We start from the raw sequence: 19,093 nt of genomic DNA, 5'->3' as shown, positions 1-19,093 counted from the left end.
TCTTCTTCCTGTCCATCCTCCATCTTGTTCCTTCTCCCTCTCTCCTGAGAGGCCCACACTCTCTCCAACTCTTAGCTCCGCCTTCCTTTTCCCTGACCAATCACAGGCCTCCTGTTGCACTAACATTTTAATGTAATTGGACAGGGAAAATCCTGCTTCACTTGTTTGGCGAATAACGTGTGAGTGTGTGTGTGTGTAAGTGTAAGTAACGTGTGCACAGTGTGCATGTAGCTCTCAAATGACAACTTTGAGGAATTGTTTCTGTCTTTCCACTGTGTGGGTTCCAGGGATTGAACTCAGGTCATCAGGTTTGTACTTGTCCCCTGCCTGCTGCCCACCAGTCACCACACACACTAAAAAGCCTTCCCATTTTCCTCTTTTGTCTTCTGCCAGATGGTTAAAATATCATTTTCTTACACCAAGTGTGTTACACGGTCCTTCTGGGGTGTTTTTTTTTTTTTTTTTTTTTTTTTTTTTGACAAGATTTCTCTGTGTAGCCCAGGCTGACCTCTAACTTAGAGATCCCCTGCCTCTGCTTCCTAGGCTAGGATTACAGGCGTGGGCCACTACCCTCCTTACAAGATTGTTTTTTTGTTTGCTTTTATGACTTTTGAAGTTTTGTGTAGCCTAGATTTAGCCTCACGTTTCTATGTAGCTGAGGCTGGCCTTGAACTTCTTCCTGATCTTCTGCCTGCTTCCCTAGTGCTGGCATTACACTAGGTACAGGTGTGTACCTCCATCTCCTGCTTGGGTTTTTGTTGGTTATACTCAAGGTGTCTTCCCGCTGGACAGTTCAGCTGAGGATAGAACTTTGGCATGGTTTCTGATCCTTCCCCCTTATTATACACCAAACAAATCAGGATACTGTTTCCAAGATGGTTAGATTTACTCTAAGATTGTTTCTGGTGTCACACATAACTCTTTACTAGACCACCATGCAATGGCTGGTTTATTTGACCAGTCATCTCATGTTGGACATTGATACCCTTTTATACCCCCACCCCATAGCCCCCCAAACCCATACACACTCCATACACACTCCCTATGTCCCCCCAATACATATACACCCTTCACCCACTACAAGTTTTATATCTATCTATCTATCTATCTATCTATCTATCTATCTATCTATCTATATCTTTGTCTATATTTTTTCCCAAGAAATTGGGACAAATTCTTAGCAGTAGAATTCTAGTTTCTTAAATAGCTCCCCTTTATAGCTCTCAACATATCTTTGAATGAATAAAAGAGTGAATGGAATTTCTTAGTACATCAATTGAGAATTTTTGGGCTGCAAGCAATAAGAAATTCGACAAGCCAGGGGTTTTGCTTCATAAAGACACGGTGAGAAGCAGCAGGAGGCTGGCTAGGTGGCTCAAAGCCTCAGGCTTTGTCTTTGTGCTGCCTGCTCAGTGCATCACAGGTAGAGCAGGGTCAACTGGAACTCTAGATGGCACAGTAGGGAGAAGCCATGTGTGATGACAATGCAGGGACATCTTCAACTCACAGGGCCCTCTTCCTGTGATAGCTTCCTGAGAAGTCACAGGAGCACCCCCCCCCCAAAAAAAAAGCAGATGTTTGCAGAGGGAGTGGCTTAGATTGGTTATGCTTTGTACCTGGGATGAGACATAAAAGCCAAGCTTTTGTGAGCAGAGAAGGAAAGAAGGCTGTCTGGCTAGCTGGACGATACAGATGCTGCACTGGCTCTTAAAGGGGCACATGCAGTTAAAGCCAGGGTGCTAGGTGTGAAGTGCCGAGATGGCTCAATGGGTAAAATGCTTGGCCTCAGGGCTGATGGCTTAAGTTTACATGTGCATTGTGGCATGCTTATCCACATACACACACCCACACCGTAATACATATAAAAATGCTAAGTGTGACTCTGGATATTAGTGGGTTGAGAACACTCACTCATTTTTGTGAGTAGACGTGTTGGTCTTGCTCTGATGGCAGTGGCCGACTTGTGCCACAAGCCATGCAGTGGCGGGCCCAGGAAGGGCTGAGGCTGCTGGGCTGCTGAACGCCATTCTGCTTATCATTTTGTTCACTTAAAAATCGAAAGTGGGTGTGTTTGGAGTGTTGCTTGTGTTGCTCAGACTGGCCTTGAACTCCTGGACTCAAGTGATTGTCCTGTCTCCCGAGGCCCCCAGTGCATGGCTTCTTGAGTAGCTTTATGTACATGATTAAAAATCAGTGTGGTAGAGACTTCCAGGAGAGCAGTTGACGCTGTCTGTCCCTGGGAACCCACAGAGGCTGTAAGGCGGTTTTCTGCCATGTGAGAATGGGACCAGAGGCTGTGGCCTGTGATCCAGGCTTTCCTTCCATCAGGTGGGGGCTACCCTGTGCAGCCTATGTCCATAGCAGTGGTATGGGAGGAGGGAGGGAGGGATGGGCAGGGGAAGAGAGACAGAGACAGACAGAGAGAGACATACCCACAGGAAAATACACAGAGAGAGACAGAGACAGGTACACACACACACACACACACACACACACACACACACACGGGCAGGGAAGGAGAGAGCGGCAGAGGGAGAGAGACAGGCAGAGAGAGAGGGACAGGCACAGACAGACATAGACAGACACACAAAGGCAGAGACAGGCATGGATACACACACATGGAGGGGCACACACACAACACAGGGAGAGAGGCTCTTAAATTTCAGGTCTTTGTGCAATCTCTAGGCTGTTCTCCTGTTGTGCCCTAAACCTAAAGCAAAACCTAAAGCAAAGCAAAGCAACAAACAAAACAAAACAAAACAAAACAAAACAAAACAAACCCACGCAAAGCTTTCCTTCCTTGAGGTTTAAGTCCCTTTCAGTCTGAAATTCTGCAAAGCAGGTCCCTCTGAATCCTGATCCGACCTGCTGCTCCCAGTCTTTGTACCTCAAATTAACCTTTGACCAGACTGAGAAGCCGCCCTGGCTCCCATCCTCAGCTTTATCACAGTGCTTCTTACCTCCTATGTCGGGGCTGTGAGTGTCATGCCCTGTACCCTTTTCCTTGGCCATCTGAGTCCTCTGTGTCCCTCCCCCAGCAACACCAAGGGACACCAGCATCTCTGTCTGCTGTGGCCATTTTTACTATATTAATCCTGCCAATCCATGAGCACTGGGAGATCTTTCCATCTTCTGAGATCTTCGGTTTCTTTCTTCAGAGACTTGAAGTTCTTGTCATACAGATCTTTCACTTGCTTGGTTAGAGTCACACCAAGGTCTTTTATATTATTTGTGACTATTTTTTTTTTTTTTTGGTTTTTCGAGACAGGGTCACTGCATAGTCCTTACTGTCCTGGAACTCACTCTGTAGACCAGGCTGGCCTCGAACTCAGAAATCCTCCTGCCTCTGCCTCCCAAGTGCTGGGATTAAAGGCGTGCGTATTTGTGACTGTTGTAAAGGGTGTTCTTTCCCTAATTTCTTTCCCAGCCTGTTGTCCTTTGAGTAGAGGAAGGCTACTGATTTGTTTGAGTTAATTTTATATTCAGCCACTTTGCTGAAGTTGTTTATCAGGGTTAGGAGTTCTCCAGTGGAAGTTTTGGGGTCACATAAGTATACTGTCATAGCATCTGCACATAGTGATAATTTGACTTCTTCCTTTCTAATTTCTATTCCTTTGACCTCCTTTAGTTGTCTAATTGCTCTGACTAGGACTTCTGGTACTATATTGAATATGTAGGGAGAGAGTGGGCAGCCTTGTCTAGTCCACTATGTTCATAGCAGCCTTATTTATAATAGCCAGAAACTGGAAAGTATCCAGATGTTCTTCAGTATAGGAATAGATAAAGAAAATGTGGTACATTTACACAATGGAGTACTACTCAGCTATTACTAACAATGACTTCATGAAATTCTTAGGCAAATGGATGGAATTAGAAATTATCATCCTGAGTGAGGCAACCCAGTCACAAAAGAACATACATGGTATGCACTCACTGATAAGTGGATATTAGCCCCAAATCTTGGAATACCTAAGACATAATTCACAGACCATATGAAGCTCAAGAAGAAGGAAGACCAAAGTGTGGATGCTTCAGTCCTTCTTAGAAGGGGGGAACAAAATGCTCAAGGGAGGAAATATGGAGACAAAGTGTGGAGCAAAGACTGAAGTAAAGGTCATCCAGAGACTGCCCTACCTGGGGATCCATCTCACATACAGACACCAAACCCAGACACTACTGCGGATGCCAAGAAGTGCTTGCTGATAGGAGCCTAATATAGCTGTCTCTTGAGAGGCTCTGTCAGAGCCTGACAAATATAGAGGCAGATGCTTTCAGACAACCATTAGACTGAGCATGGGGTCCCCAATGGAAGAGTTAGAGAAAGGACTGAAGGAGCTGAAGGGATTGCAACCCCATAGGAAGAACAACTAACCAGACCCCACAGAGCTCCCAGGGACTAAACCAGCAACCAAAGAGTACACATGGAGGGACCCATGGCTCCAGCTCCATATGTAGAAGAGAATGGCCTTGTCAGACACCAGTGGAAGGAGAGGACCTTGGTCCTATGAAGCTCAATGCCCCAGTGTAGGGGAATGCCAGGGTGGTGAGGTTGGGTGTGGGTGGTTGGGATATGGGGAGGAAGGATGGGATATGGGGTTTCTGGAGGGGAAACCGGGAAAGAGGATAACATTTGAAATGTAAATAACAGCTACTAAAAAAGTGTAACAGGGAGTCTTTTATTAATTTATTTCTTTTGGACATAGGTATCAGTATATTTTTTTAAGTTTTCCAAACTATTTTATATGGAGGCAAGCTTGGAATAGCAAAGTAATCTAATATGTACACTGGACGGTACCAGGTATAATAGTTTGGTTAAACAGGCTGCTGCCTTATTTATAATCTCCTTTAGAATGCAAATGGATTCCTGTGTGTAAATTCATTTTAGTACGTACAGTGGAGCGTACAGTACAAAGGTTCATTGTATTATTAATATGAACTCTGTAAAATCTTTCAGTATAAAAAAATAAAAAAGTGAAGGAAAGAAAAAAATCTGTAATGGAAGGAATAGAGTGTAGACAGACCTGCTTCATGCAGGTGGACAAACCCAAGAATGAAGAAGCTCCTAGTGTGTGTGTGTGTGTGTGTGTGTGTGTGTAAATTCTTTGCTGGGTGCTTTGGCCTCTGAGCCACCAGGGGGCAGCAGAAATCTAGGCCACAGACTGTTAAAGGTAGAAGCCTAAAGGTAGAGCTCACTGTGGTCAGAGTGTCTGTTTCCCTACTGAACCACACCCAGTGAATGAGGATGGCCGGTCATGTCCTCTCTTTTTGTGATGTGACTTGTTTCTTCAGGTGGGGAATATTTATCTGGGGAATGTTATTCACCTTTCAGTGCTTCTTATACAAAGCATACAGGGTCAAACGGTGGAGATCAAGAACAGAAAAACATTTTTCCCTCTATAAGGGAAGGTGAGGAGGGCAGGGGGGTGCCCTGCAGACACCACCAATCCTGCCAGGCTCCCTGGCTGGTGCTCTCTACATCTGATGGCTCTGTCCTGCCATTTGTGCTTGCCAACCATTATATATTCTAATAACTTTGAATGGTTAACCTACTTGTTAGTAAACATCCCTCCTCAGCATGTCTTGTCTCTCCATCGCTTTTCTTTCCTCAGTTTTCTTGTAACCTCATAGCTCTCCTTTATTTTTATTTATTTATTTTATGGATGTGAGTACACTGTCTTTCTTCAGACACACCAGAAGAGGGCATCAAATTCCATGACAGATGGTTGTGAGCCACCGTGTGGTTGCTGGGAACTGAACTCAGGACCTCTGGAAGAGCAGTCAGTGCTCTTAACCACTGAGCCATCTCTCCAGCCCACTTCATAGCTCTTTTAAGTTCAAGACTGTGACTCTTTTTCTGTTTTCCCTTTCTTTCTCCTCTTCAGTTTTTGAAAAAGGACACATGGTCATTGCTGGACAATCAAGATGCAAAAAGTCAAAAGGGACCTTTCAACCACAGACATCTGTCATTAGCATGCTAGTGAATGTCCATCTAGACTTGATTTATGAGTGGGGATTTATAGGCGTACATTTTTTTGCAGTCTACTTTTAGTAAGGGTTCAACCTCTCCTCTACCCAGCAGAGGTAGTGGAAGAGAAAAGTTATTAGGATCTGGGGGAAGTGAATTCATTCAGCAATAGTTCTGTAGGGGTGAGCTCGATCTTCTTTGACAGCTGTTCAGTCTCATAGCAAACACAAAGTACACAGTTCAGCAGCTACAGTCCAGTCCTTTCAGCAAGCAGACACCAGACATGAACCAGCAGCTACAGTTCAACCCTGAAGGAACCGTTAGGCTTGCTAACCAGCCTGAGGTGAGGCTGTGGAAGCATCAAACTGCCACAGGAATCTCACAAGCAGTTCTTGGGCAAGCTTCTTTCAATGGCGGTGTAGTGAAGAATACCAAGGCAGAACAAACCAAACCGCTGCCCAGTGCTCGTCTCCCCCGTCTGTGGGTCACATTTATACTCCTTCATCAATCATCCCTTCACATGTTTGCTATATCCAAACATCCTTTCACCTGTGTCTGCTTCAGGAAAAAAATCATTTGACATAACTGACTTTCCAAAGAAACGAGAAGCTTCCACTTCAGGGATTAGTTCATTTCTCATTGCTGCAGTCACATACCTGTTGCAGGCTACTTTATGGGAGGAAGTTTACTTTGGCTCTTGGTTCTAGAGGTTTATGACCAAAGAGCCACATCTTACAGTTGTTTAGTTGGTGGAGTGCTGACGTGTCACAGAACATCACCAAAGGACAAAGCATGCACTTACGTTTATATGTCTGGTCATTCCCTTTTCTTCTCATTCTGTTCTGACACAGGGTTTCTCTGTGTAGCCCCAGTTGTCCTAGAATTCATTTTGGAAACCAGGCTGGCCTTGAACTCAGAGATCAGCCTGCCCCCGCCTCCCAAGGGTTCAGATTAGAGGTCACCACCTTCTGGCTAAACTTTTTTTCCCTTCTTTCTTAAAGACAAGGTGTGTGTGTGTGTGTGTGTGTGTGTGTGTGTGTGTGTGTGTGTGCAGCCCTGGCTGTCTTGCAATTCACTCTGTAGACCAGGCTGGCTTCAAACTAAGAGATTCACTTGTCTCTGCCTCTTGAGTGCTGAGACTAAATGATACCATGCCTGCTTTATTCCCTTTACTTACAAGAGCACAAGAATTGAGTGAAGGGAACTCCGCTCTTCTCCAAAGTCTACTCACCTTCTGAGAGCTCTAAGCACTATAGTCAAATGAGGTTTCAAGCTCGTATTAATGGGGGTAAAACTTCAGCACGAGAAGCCTTTGGAGCCATGCAAACTATATTTAAACTACGATAGCAGAGCTGCAAATTTCAGCCTGGGTAGCAAACCCAGGAGGCATGAAGTTACTGGTGTTCTCTCATAGACTTTTGTCATTTGACACTGTGTCATAGCTGGATCTGTGTTTTAATTGTAAAGGGATTGTATTCCCTACACATTTAACTGTTTATAATTAAGAACCTACAACTCTGTGGCTACTGCTTGTCCTGTGTCTTAGTTACTTTTCTATTGCTGGGAAGAGACACCATGACCAAATACTTGTAAAAGAGAGGATTCAATTTGTGATCTCATGGGTTTAGAGGGTTAGAGTTCATGACCATCATGGTGGGGAGCATGGCAATGGACAGCAGCTGAGAGCTCATGGCTGAAACTCCAAAGCCCACCCCCCAGTGACACACCTCCTCCAACAAGGCCACACCTCCTAATCCTTCCCAAACATTTCCATCAACTGAGGATGAAGCATTCAGACACATGAGCTTATGTGTGGGGCAGTGGACAGTGAGAGGAAGCCTGGTAAGGTCAAGCAGGGCTTGAAGCCCTGGGAACCCAGAAGGGACAACAGTAGGAGCTTCACCTGCTCCTGAAACCAGGACCCTGCCACGAGCCACAACTCCCCCCCATAGAGAGGATTGTGGCTACCAGTCACATAGGGGCAGTGCCTCCAAGCCCCTCCACATGTAGATGAGGCATCCCTAACATCTCAAACCAAGTCAATAGGAAGCACCTGCTGTCAGACCCGATCCAACCCCAAACTGTATATAAGATCCTATCCAGAAGGAATAAAGGTGTGTGAGCATTACTCCATCGTCTGAGAGCATCTGTCGCATCAGAGCTGTAACACTGCCTGAGAAGACTTTCTCCAGAAGCTTTTGCCACTAAAACCTCCCTGCACCTCGCACTTCCGGCTCAGTTCCCACAGCAGCACTTCCCCACCTGCTCCTGCCCTTTCCCCTTTGCCTGAGATTTCCACAGATACCCTCCCATATACAGACTTATGGGGGTCATTCACATTCAAACCAACACATTCTGCTTTGCTAAGATCCAAATGGTTCGTAGACTTCTATCACATTTCAGTTAAGTCATTTGGCACATTATACAGCAAAACCTACATTCTTTCTGCAATAGTTTTTGGATTACAAATAAGTAATTATTGGTATTTCTTGATTCATAGTATTTTCAGTTATAATTAAATTCTTCTGTTCTTCTGAGGCCTTATTGCAGGTTGCATCTTTCTGCTTTTAATTTTAATATTCTCCGTGTTTTACTGTTTTTTTTTTTTAATAGAGGCTTTTCAAGCAGAGGAAAGACATATGGAACAACTTGATATCCTTTCTTTCCTCTGTTTCTTCTGTCTTCTTAGCACTGAAATTCAAAATCAAAACAAGAGGCTGGGGACATGGCTTAGTTGGTACAGTGCTTGTCTGGCATGCACAGGCATGCACAGGCATGCACTGGGTGTGGTATGGAACATGCTCGCAATAATGGCACTTGGGAGGAGGCGGCAGGAAGAATAGAAGTTCCTTTGCTAACCATGGCTATAGAGTTTTGAGGCCTGCCTCCCAGCATAGCTGTCATCATTTTGTTCCATGCCTGCCAGTGATCTCATATTGCTGTAACATGCCTGTCAGTCATTGACACAGAAAAAGAACTTGACTCAGAGCAGGGATATGCTGACCACATACCCTGTTATGTTCTGTATGTTATGAGGTGTAATCTTAAGAAATTCTACAACCATAAGCTTCATGTAGAACCCATCAAATTAAAGGTCAACATGAACTGTTCTGTCTAAAATGGCTTGATTCGGGGGCCGACCACCAGGCATCACTCCCAATACTTGCATATGAACTCATTGGAGCTTTTGAGGTTTTAGCCTTTATAAGCTGACATAGAAAAATGTTTCGGGTCATAGCCTCTGCCCCTGACTTAGCTATGGCCTTGATCATTCAGTTTGAAAGTATGCATTCAATAAACCATCCCTGTCTAACTGAGATTAGTGTTCATGTGGTTTGTGGGGCAACTCCTGGACTCCAACATAAAGGAAGTTTAGGGCAGGGACTCTGTCTCAACAAGAAAATAAAAAAAATAAAGAAAAAAAAATATCCAGCAACAACAAAAAACCAAAAAGGAATAAATTGGGTGGTTTGAACGAGAAGGCTCTCATAGGCTCAGATATTTGAATGCTTGATCCAAAGTTGGTGGAACTGTTTAGGAAAGATTAGGAAGTGTGGCCTCGTTGGAGGAGGTGGGTCATCAGGGGTGGGCTTTGAGGTTTCAAAAACTCATATCATTCCTAGTTAGCTCTCTGCCTGCCTCACGCCTGTGGATCAGGATGATAGCTCTCAGCTACTTACTTCTCCGGCACCATGCCTGCCTGCCTGCTGCCATGCTCCTTGCCATGATGGTCATGGACTCACCGTCTGAAACTGTAAGTAGTCCAGAATTAATGTTTTTTTTTTTTTTTTTTTTTTTTACAAATTGCCTTGGTTACGGTGTCTCTTCACAACAAAAGCAATCCTAATTAGCCTTAACAACAAATGAAGCGAAATGAACCCAGGACCTTGGGGTTGCCATGATTCATGGAGACAGATGGCCTCACAGCCAGGAACAATGACACTTCGGAGGGTTTAGAGGTGGGAAGCATGTCACCTGAGCTGGGAACTCCTCTCAAGATTAGGATTTTCTGAGAGAGGGAGAATCTATAACTGATGGAGGGTTTCTCAACCTTTGTCTTATTAACATGTTTTAATTTTATTATTCTCATGTGTGCGTGTGTGTGTGCGCGCGCGCGTGTGTGTGATGTGTGTTATGTGTGTTTAGGTGCCTGAAGAGGTCAGAAGGTTATCCCTTGCAGCTGTGAGTTCTCTGATGCGGGATCCTCTGGAAGAACGGCAGGCGTCCCTGAGCACTGACTCAGCTCTGCAGTCTCATACCTGTTTTATTTTGGGTTATTGTTCATGTGTGTCTGCTCTTTATGTTATGTGACTTTCGGTTGCACTTGTGGCCTCATCATTAGATGCCTTCTGTGACCAAAGATACCCCAGCCACTGCCAGATGTCTGATGGGAGTGGGAGCAAACTGGCAGCTGCTGGGAAGCCTTGGTCTTAAAGGTCGCAGTGTCCTCCTGCTGTGGTGTTCGGAAGGTGCTCACCACTGGGAATGTTGCTTCTCTGATGTCTGTTGTGATAAAAAGGTGCATGCAACCTCCACAACCAGGCACCATAAAAAGGGGAAAACGTGAATTTCATGAACAGAAACCCACTGCTACCAGGAAGGAGAGAGGCATGCCACTATGCACAGTTATGGGTATATAGAACATTTACATTTAAAAACGATTTATTTTGTATATATGAGTGTTTTGCCTGCATGGATGCCTGTGTGCACTGGGTGCCCTCAGAATTCAGAAGACGGTGTCTGATCCCCTGAAACAGCTGTGGGCCTGTTTTATGTGAAACACGTGGGTGCTGGGAATCAAACGTAGGTCCTCTGGAAGAGCAGCAATTGCTCTTGACCACCGAGCCATCTTTTCGGCCCCTGTGTAGAGCCTTTTGAGAATATGTCCTATATGTATTTTGTGTGTAGACATGCATCTGTAGGCATGTATTCATGTTCTCATGTGTGTGTGTTTGTGTGTGCATGCACACACATACCTATGTGTATGTAGAGGTCAGAATCAACCTTGGGTGCTCTTCCTCAGGAGCAGTCCTCCTGGTAGTGGTTGTGCTCCTCCTCCTCCTCTCCCTCCTCCTCCTCCTCTCCCTCCTCCTCCTCTCCCTCCTCCTCCTCCTCTCCCTCCTCCTCCTCCTCTTCCTCCTCTTCTTCCTCTTCCTCCTCTTCTTCTTTTTTTCTTTTTCTTGTTCCTCTTCTTTCTTGTCCTCTTGAGAAAGGTTATTTCTACACAGCCCTGGCTATCCTGGGCTATATAGATACCAGGTTGGCCTTGAACTCACAGATATTCCTCTGTCTCCCCAGTACTGGGATTAAAAGCATGTGCCATCATGCCCAGCACCGTGGTTTGAATAGGCTTGGTTCAGGAAGTGGCACTATTAGAAGGTGAGGCCCTGTTGGAGTAGGTGTGTCACTGCGGGTGTGAACTTTAAGTGGGTGTGGCTCCTCACTGCCTGGGAGCCAGTGTACTCCTAGTAGCCTTCAGATGAAGATGTAGAACTCTTGGCTCCTTCTGTACCGTGCCTGCCTAGATGCTGCCATGCTACTGCCTAGATGATTATGGACTGAATCTCTGAACATGTAATATCTTCACAGCAACGCAAACCCTAACTAAGACACTCAGCTACCATGTTTTAGGAGCTTTCTCTGGACCCCGAAACTCACTGATTAAGTCAGGCTGGTTGACCAATAAGCCCCAGGGATCTACTTGTTTCTGCCTCTCCATAACTGTGTGCCCATGTCCCACCATGCCCAGATTTTTGTGTGGATTCTTGGGATAGAACTCATGCCCTGTGAGTGAACTTTCATCCGAGTCCTCAGCCTTATATTTTAACTTGTTATTGCATCTATCAATTAATTATTAGTGTGTTGGGGTCACAGCTGACGCTGAGTGCCTTTCTTGATCTTGCTGTATCTTATCTTTTGAGATAGAGCCTCTTGCAGAACCTGACAGTTGCTGATTGGTTAGACTGGCTGGCAAGCAAGCTATGGGGAACCCACATGTCTTAAGGCCTTCCTTGTATTAGAGTTATAGATATGCAGTCTTCTTACATGTGTACTGGGCATTGAACTCAGGTCTTCATGCTTGTGCAATGGGCACTTTACTGACTGACCATCTGCCCAGTGCTTACATTTGCTTTTTTTTTTTTTTTTAAAGACGCATAATTAGAATCTACTGAAACCTAAGAGAAAATTGGGTCATGAATTCCTTGTCTCTACCAAACATGTTACTTATAGCCATTCTTTGAACTAGAATATAGCTCTCAAAAACTTTTAAGAGAAGGTGCACTTGAGCCATACTTATAAAACACCAAGTCTTTGTGTAACCAGAGGGAGAAAACTGTTCCAGACTGCCATGAGTAGTACCCGGTAAATCAACTCCATGGTGTCAGGCCTGAGGACAAAGTTATATTTGACACAGCATAGTATGGGATGCTGGACTTGGAGATTTTGACCCAATACTTAGACGCTACTAACATATTCTTGTTTCCTCTGTCCTCACCATCCTGCATTGCAGTAATCCCTTGGGAGAGGGAGTAAGAATGCTAAGGCCTCTAATATATTGTTTGTGCCCCCTTCCCAAGGGCTTCCCCCAAGCTGTGTCCACAACCTAGGGTCTGTGGTTGCTAATGTTTGGACCAAGCTGGAATCATCACAGGCTGACTCGTGCTGGGCCACAGGTCCTGTCAGTATGTGCAAACACTAGGGTCCTGGCTCATGTGGCTAGACTCCTTCATGAGGCTCCACTGTTGACAAGAATTTGAATAATCAGAGCTCCCAGATGCAATGTCATGGCTTCTATAGTTCTGCCAACTGGGATGCCAGAGACACATCCCCAGAATACAGACATGCTTGAGGGCTGGCTGACAGTTGATCTGTGGCAAGGTATGAGAACTGAATGACCGTTATTTTGGTGGAAACAATGCCAGAGCAAGAGCAAGGATGGCCACCATGGGAATTGACTTGTGAAGAAAGAAGCTGGTGCCCATAAAGGGGTCATGTTTGTAGCTTATGTCGGAAGTGTCTTGGATGGGAGTGGTGTATGGATTCATACCTGGGCTGAAGTTCAGGAAAATATCAATTAAAATTGCATACAGCTAACCAGTGGAAAAGGTAAACCCAGGCAAGGAAATGAACAAGAATCTTGAATTCTAAATATTGTCAGAAGTTTCAACTTTATTCACTCTGCATAAACCCAGCGCTGCTCTTCTCATCCTTCGCTTACTGATTTCCTGGGTTTGGATTAGTCCTTCTGTTAATAAATAACATTTGCGATTGTTACGTCATCGGTATAGTTAAAAGGACCCAATCAACTGGTTCTTAAGGTATCACCCGGATTTCACAGCTGTCTATAGATAATATTCTCCTCTTAGTAAATGGATGTAATGCTATGTTGTGGGAATATGCAGATTGAATCCTCTGTTCAGACAGTTACGGCAGGTACTGTACTGTGACTGGGATCTTTCCCACTTTCTGGATGCTCCAGGAACTTTGCTTTTAACCACCAAACAGCAACCGATGAGGCTCTCAAAGAGCCAGGCCATTGCCATAGTAGTGAGATGCTGGGCAGAGAGTTAGGGCCTGTACCTCCATGTCCTTCCAAGTAATCACGCACACACACACACACACACACACACACCACTATGAGTTTTTTGAAGGCTTCATATGACATGTTTCCCCCAGCCTGTTTATCCCCCCCCCAGCCCTCTCCACATTCCTTCCCCACTTTTCCTCTCTAATTTTATGTTGTTTTTGTTTTGTTATTTAAAACGTAACCCAAGTTGACCTGGTACTCACTACATAGCCCAGGTTAGCCTCAGACTCCTGCCTCAGAGTCCTGAAAGCTGGGATGACACAAGTAAGACAGGCTTTACTTTTCAGCTTGAAAACAACACAGGACAGTGGGATTTAAGACCCACATATCTGTACATGGAAATAATTTATTGATTCCTTGTTCATTTCCCTTTAGCCCTTTTCTAGATGTTGCCTGTAGAACAGTGGTTCCAGAGGAGAGGCAGTGTCCTTAAAGGTGGAGTGAGACAGCAAGAGACTTACCTCTATGTTAATGCAATAGACTTCACAGATGTATTTACTTTTAAAGTTGTTTCTGTTGCCCCCACAGCCAGTGAAGATGAAGGGCTCACATAAGGCCGTGTCTTTGTTGAAGTAGTATCTGTAGAAACTGTATGTGCAAAAGCCTTTCTTTACAGGTTGGTTGCATATTACTGTCGATAAGAAGCCCAGGTTTAGATTCTCTTACTAAAAGAATTATCACTCTTTACTCTATGGACTCAGACTACTAACGCTCTCCTCTGCCCCCCCCCCCAAATTGGATTTTATCATTGGGGAGCAAGTTATAATCCCCCAAGCATGACCTTCGCTCTATCTGTGACACAGGACACTGAACCTGGGTGGTAGCCTGGGTTGATGTTACAGAGGATACTTAGAGAAGCACCACAGCCTCCATCTTCCCCAGTGTTCCTTATTCACACTAAGCATCTCACTTCCAGAGTCTCTACGTACTTTCTTCAGCTCTGCAAACGAGCATCTAACTTGGGGCCCGTAGGTCCTCACCCATCAGAACCCTTCCTTTAGTCCCACTCCTCCTCACCAGAGCACATGTGTTAAAAAGCTTTCCCACCTTGCACATCTACTCCTGAAGGCTAGGCTTCCGCTGCCAGATCTGGCAGTCTCCTTTCTCTTCATGTCTCTCCTCCCCACACCCCTGCTGCTTCTCTTTGTTCACACCCCTAGACTCACTTCTTTTCGCTGTCAGCATACACGTGGGTTCCAGCAGGAGCCATGGTGTGACCATGTTAGAGACAAAGATAGTTAATGTTACTCTTCATGAGGTCCGGCTATTGTCCTTTGCGTGATTGGGATTTTCCTACCTCCACTCTGAGTTCTCCCAAAGTGTCCATTAGAATTCAAATTTAATAAGTAGCACAGAGGTGTAGAGGATGGCCTTGAACCTTCTGAATCCAAGGAAGGTAACATAGTGCTCCTATGATTATGTATTGAATAGAATTGAAACTCGTATCGTAACACACACACACACACACAGAGAGGATGGCATTTCTTGAATACCGTTAGTATCAATCCAATCTTTATGCCTCTCAATCTCTTTTTGTTACTTAAGTTGATTCTACTTTTCTTTTTTCCTCTTTCTTCAACCTATACTGGGAACTCAATATAATCAGAAGCCCCAACCCATGGGGTTTGATAGAAAAGGATGGTTTGGTGCTGTCATCAGCCATACCATCCAGATTGCCCGGATTTTCTTCTCCTTCACTATTTTCCTTCCGGTCACATTTTCATTTTTGCTTACCTCCAAGTCTCCCGCTTTCACAGAGTTGTCTTTTGACTCCACGAGGAAACATGATGTCACCAGAAAGCATCGGCAGAAGCATGGTAAACATTAGAAGCCACAGGGCAGGGTGGATCCCTGGAGCCTTCATGGCGCTCCTGACAGCAGATGGGGGAGACCCAGACTACACTGAAGTGCTCTGTCTTGGAGGCGGAGCTTCAGGGTCTCTGAGAAGTTGAACCTATATTTGAATTTAATTTCCTCAGGGCCTGGACAGGGCTCTGGTGGAGTCAGAATCAGTGTAGTGAGTCGGACAACAAGTGCTTGGGTATCCAGCCATGGAGTTTGAAAGACCATGTTTGATGGAGCCTTGAGGAGGAACCCCACCTCTCTCTCTCTTCATCTATGGGTTAGAGCTGCTTAGAACTTAAACCATCAGCACATTTCTCATTGTTTTAAGAACGAGTACAGAAAACAATGGGTTTCATCAAAGAATTTTCATACTTGCTTTTGTTGCCCCACCCCCACCCCTCCCCGTTTCCTGCCCCCATTTCTCCCCCCACTTCTCTCTGCCCCTTTCTGCCTCCATTAGCCCTCCCGTCTTCATGCCACACCCATCCCATGACTCTTCTTTCTTCAATGTCATCTTTTCCCTCTCAGCTTTTTTATTTATTTATTTTTTTTTGGTTTTTCGAGACAGGGTTTCTCTGTGTAGCCCTGGCTGTCCTGGAACTCACTCTGTAGACCAGGCTGGCCTCGAACTCAGAAATCCGCCTGCCTCTGCCTCCCAAGTGCTGGGATTAAAGGCATGCGCCACCACCGCCCGGCCCCTCTCAGCTTTTATGACCCATTTCTCCTCATACATGTATCCACATATCTAGAACGTGAATCTAAGAGCAGCTATGTAGTATTTGTATTTCTGAGTCTGAGTCTGGAATATGTTGCTTGAGATAGTAACTTCCACTTTGATCCATTTCCTGCAGAAGTCATGACCTCATTTTTTGAACTTGTACATGAAATTCTGCTGTGTACACAGAATTACCTTTTTTTCTCATTCCTTTCTTTTCCTTCTTCCTTCTTCCTTTCTTTTTCTCTTCTTTCCTTCCTTCCTCCCTTTTCTCTTCTTTTTTCTCTCTCCCTTCCTCTTTCTTTCTTTCTTTCTTTCTTTCTTTCTTTCTCTCTCTTTCTTTTGAGACAGGGTCTCTTTACATAGCCCAGGCTGTCCTGGAACTCCCTGTGTAGATCAGGCTGGCCCTGACCTCACAGAGATCTGCCTGTCAATTCCTCTTCAGTGCTTGGGATTAAAGCCATTCCTCACCATCCTGTGTATTACATTTTCTTCATCTGCTTGTCTGCTTGCAGACATACAGGCTGTTCCATTTCTTAGCATTGTGGATCACAATCAATGGACATACCATGCAAATGTCTCTATGGTGGTACACAGAACCTTTGGGTGTGTTTGGAGGGGCATACAGCTGGAGCATTTGGTACTTTTATTTATTATTTATTTTTATTTAATTTTTTTGCCATTTTATTGGATATTTTATTTACATTTCAGATGCCATCCCCTTTCCCCATTTCCCCTCCCTAGAAAACCCCTATCCCATCCCCCCTTCTCCGTTTTGCTTTTATACTATTTTTTTTAAAAAATGTTAATCAAAGGCTTTATAAGTTTGGTAATACTCAATAACAAGATGCCCATACAATCAGAAGTGTGACCCAATACCCAATCAGAAGTGTGACCCAACTACCTTTGACTGGTGGAGACACACCAACATCCCCCCCCCCCCCCCGTCACCACCTAGCTCCTCCTCTCCTTCTCCTTCTCCTCTCCTTACTCCTCCTCTTCTTAGTTTTGTGTTTTTTTTTTTTTTTTTTTTTTTGAGACAGGGTTTCTCTGTATAGCCCTGGCTGTCCTGGAACTCACCTTGTAGACCAGGCTGGCCTTGAACTCAGAAATCCGCCTGCCTCTGTCTCCCAAGTGCTGGGATTAAAGGCGTGTGCCACCACTGCCCGGCCCTTAGTTTTTGTTTTTGTTTGTTTTTTGTTTTGTTTTTTTTTTTTTTTGAGGAAATTTTTAAAAGATTTCCATAGCAGCTACACAAGTTTGCACTTCTGTCAGCAGTGGGTGAATCTTCCTCTTACCTTGCTCTGTTAGAAGCTTTGTCATTTCTACTTTCTTGATGACAAACAGACTTTCTGAATGGATGAGGCTGAGTTAAAAAAAGAAAGCAGTTTTAAGGGGGCTGGAGAGATGGCTCAACCGTTAAGAGTACTTACTGCTCTTGCTGAGAACCTGTATTCAGTTCCCAGCACCCACATGAGATGGCTTAGAACTGCCTGTAACTCCAGATTCCTGGGGCATCCAATGTCTCAGGCACCTGCATTCACTTTCACACAACACCCATACATATTAATTACATACGTGTGTGTATATATAATTGATATACAACACACCTTTAAAATAGTCTAGTTTATGTGTATGGCTGTTTTTTCCTGCATGCATATCTATACTGCTTGTGTGCCTGGTGCCTGCAAAGGCCAGGAGATGGCATTGGATGCCCTGGGGCTAGAGTTGTAGATGGTTGTGAGCTGCCATGTGGTTCTGGGAATCAACCTTGGTCCTCTGGAAGAGGGTTAGTATACCTTTATTCGGTTAGTATTTCTTGTATGCAGTTAGGATTACTTCCATTAAGACGCCACTGAATTGAGAGAAGAGAGTGAGACCTGCTCATATGGTTAAACAAAAAGAGAGGTCATGGCTTTGCCTGCCATGACTGACCTTGTGCAACAGTAAAGGATACAGGATGTGATAAGGTTCCTTACCAGTCAATTTGGCCTTTATAGCAAGTAGCGATTAACAGAAGAAAGGAAGGCAGGGGTATAAGAGTGCGAAATGACTGTTGCAGCCCACCTTCCATTATCCAAAGAACCAGCTGGAGACAAGCAGCCATGGACGAGGGCGTGGCCTGTACGAGGGCGTGGCTAAACCCAGTGGGAGCACACGATGAGAAAGTACAAATGCAGCTGCCCCGAATTCCTTGCTTGCTATATTGTAAGTGGAAAGAACAGCTCCGGGGTGGGTTCTTTAGAGGGTGTGGCTGGATGGTAATATTTACCTGTTTATTTAGTCTAACTCTTGCAGGTTTGGTTGTTGTTGTTATTAAAGCAAGATTCATATAGAACTGTAAGCCTTTGGATCTGAGACCTGGAGACTTAGGGAGCTGATCAAAGGCGTGGACTTTTGGTCATTTTAGAGAGAGGCTACGCCAAGTTTTCAGCTATCATCAGTACTAGTTGTAATAGCAATCCAAAATGAATATTTGGAACAGTCTACATCATATCTATTTTTACTTAACCCTTTATTGTTTCTTCAAAAATGTAATAAAGTCTATTTTGACCATATTTACTTGTTTGCCCAGCTCCTCCAAATCCACCATGCTTTTCTGCTCATGTTTTCCTCTGCCCTGATCTTCCCGTCATCTTTTGTTTCTTTTTCAACCCATGGAGTCAAGTTTGTGCCACCTATATACTCTTGGATATGTGGCCTTGAATTGGAGAATGGTTGACCTTGCAGAGGCCACGCCTTTAAAGAAAACTGACTCTCTGTATCCCAGCAGTCATCAGCTGCCAAGAGCTCCACTTCTAGGCCCTGATTATGGTGCCCAATATGGGTTTTATCTTGTAGAGCATGCCTTGAATCAAATCTGAGAGTGCTGATTACTCCCTTGACAGCTGTACCACTATTGTTCCCATAGGCATGTCTTGTCAGGCTGCTCATTGCTGTAGCTTGTAAGATTCACAGCTGCAGGATTCACAGCTGCAGG

Source organism: Arvicanthis niloticus, chromosome 2, assembly GCF_011762505.2.
Source record: "Arvicanthis niloticus isolate mArvNil1 chromosome 2, mArvNil1.pat.X, whole genome shotgun sequence".
NCBI lineage: Eukaryota > Metazoa > Chordata > Mammalia > Rodentia > Muridae > Arvicanthis > Arvicanthis niloticus.
This window is presented reverse-complemented; position numbering follows the sequence as displayed.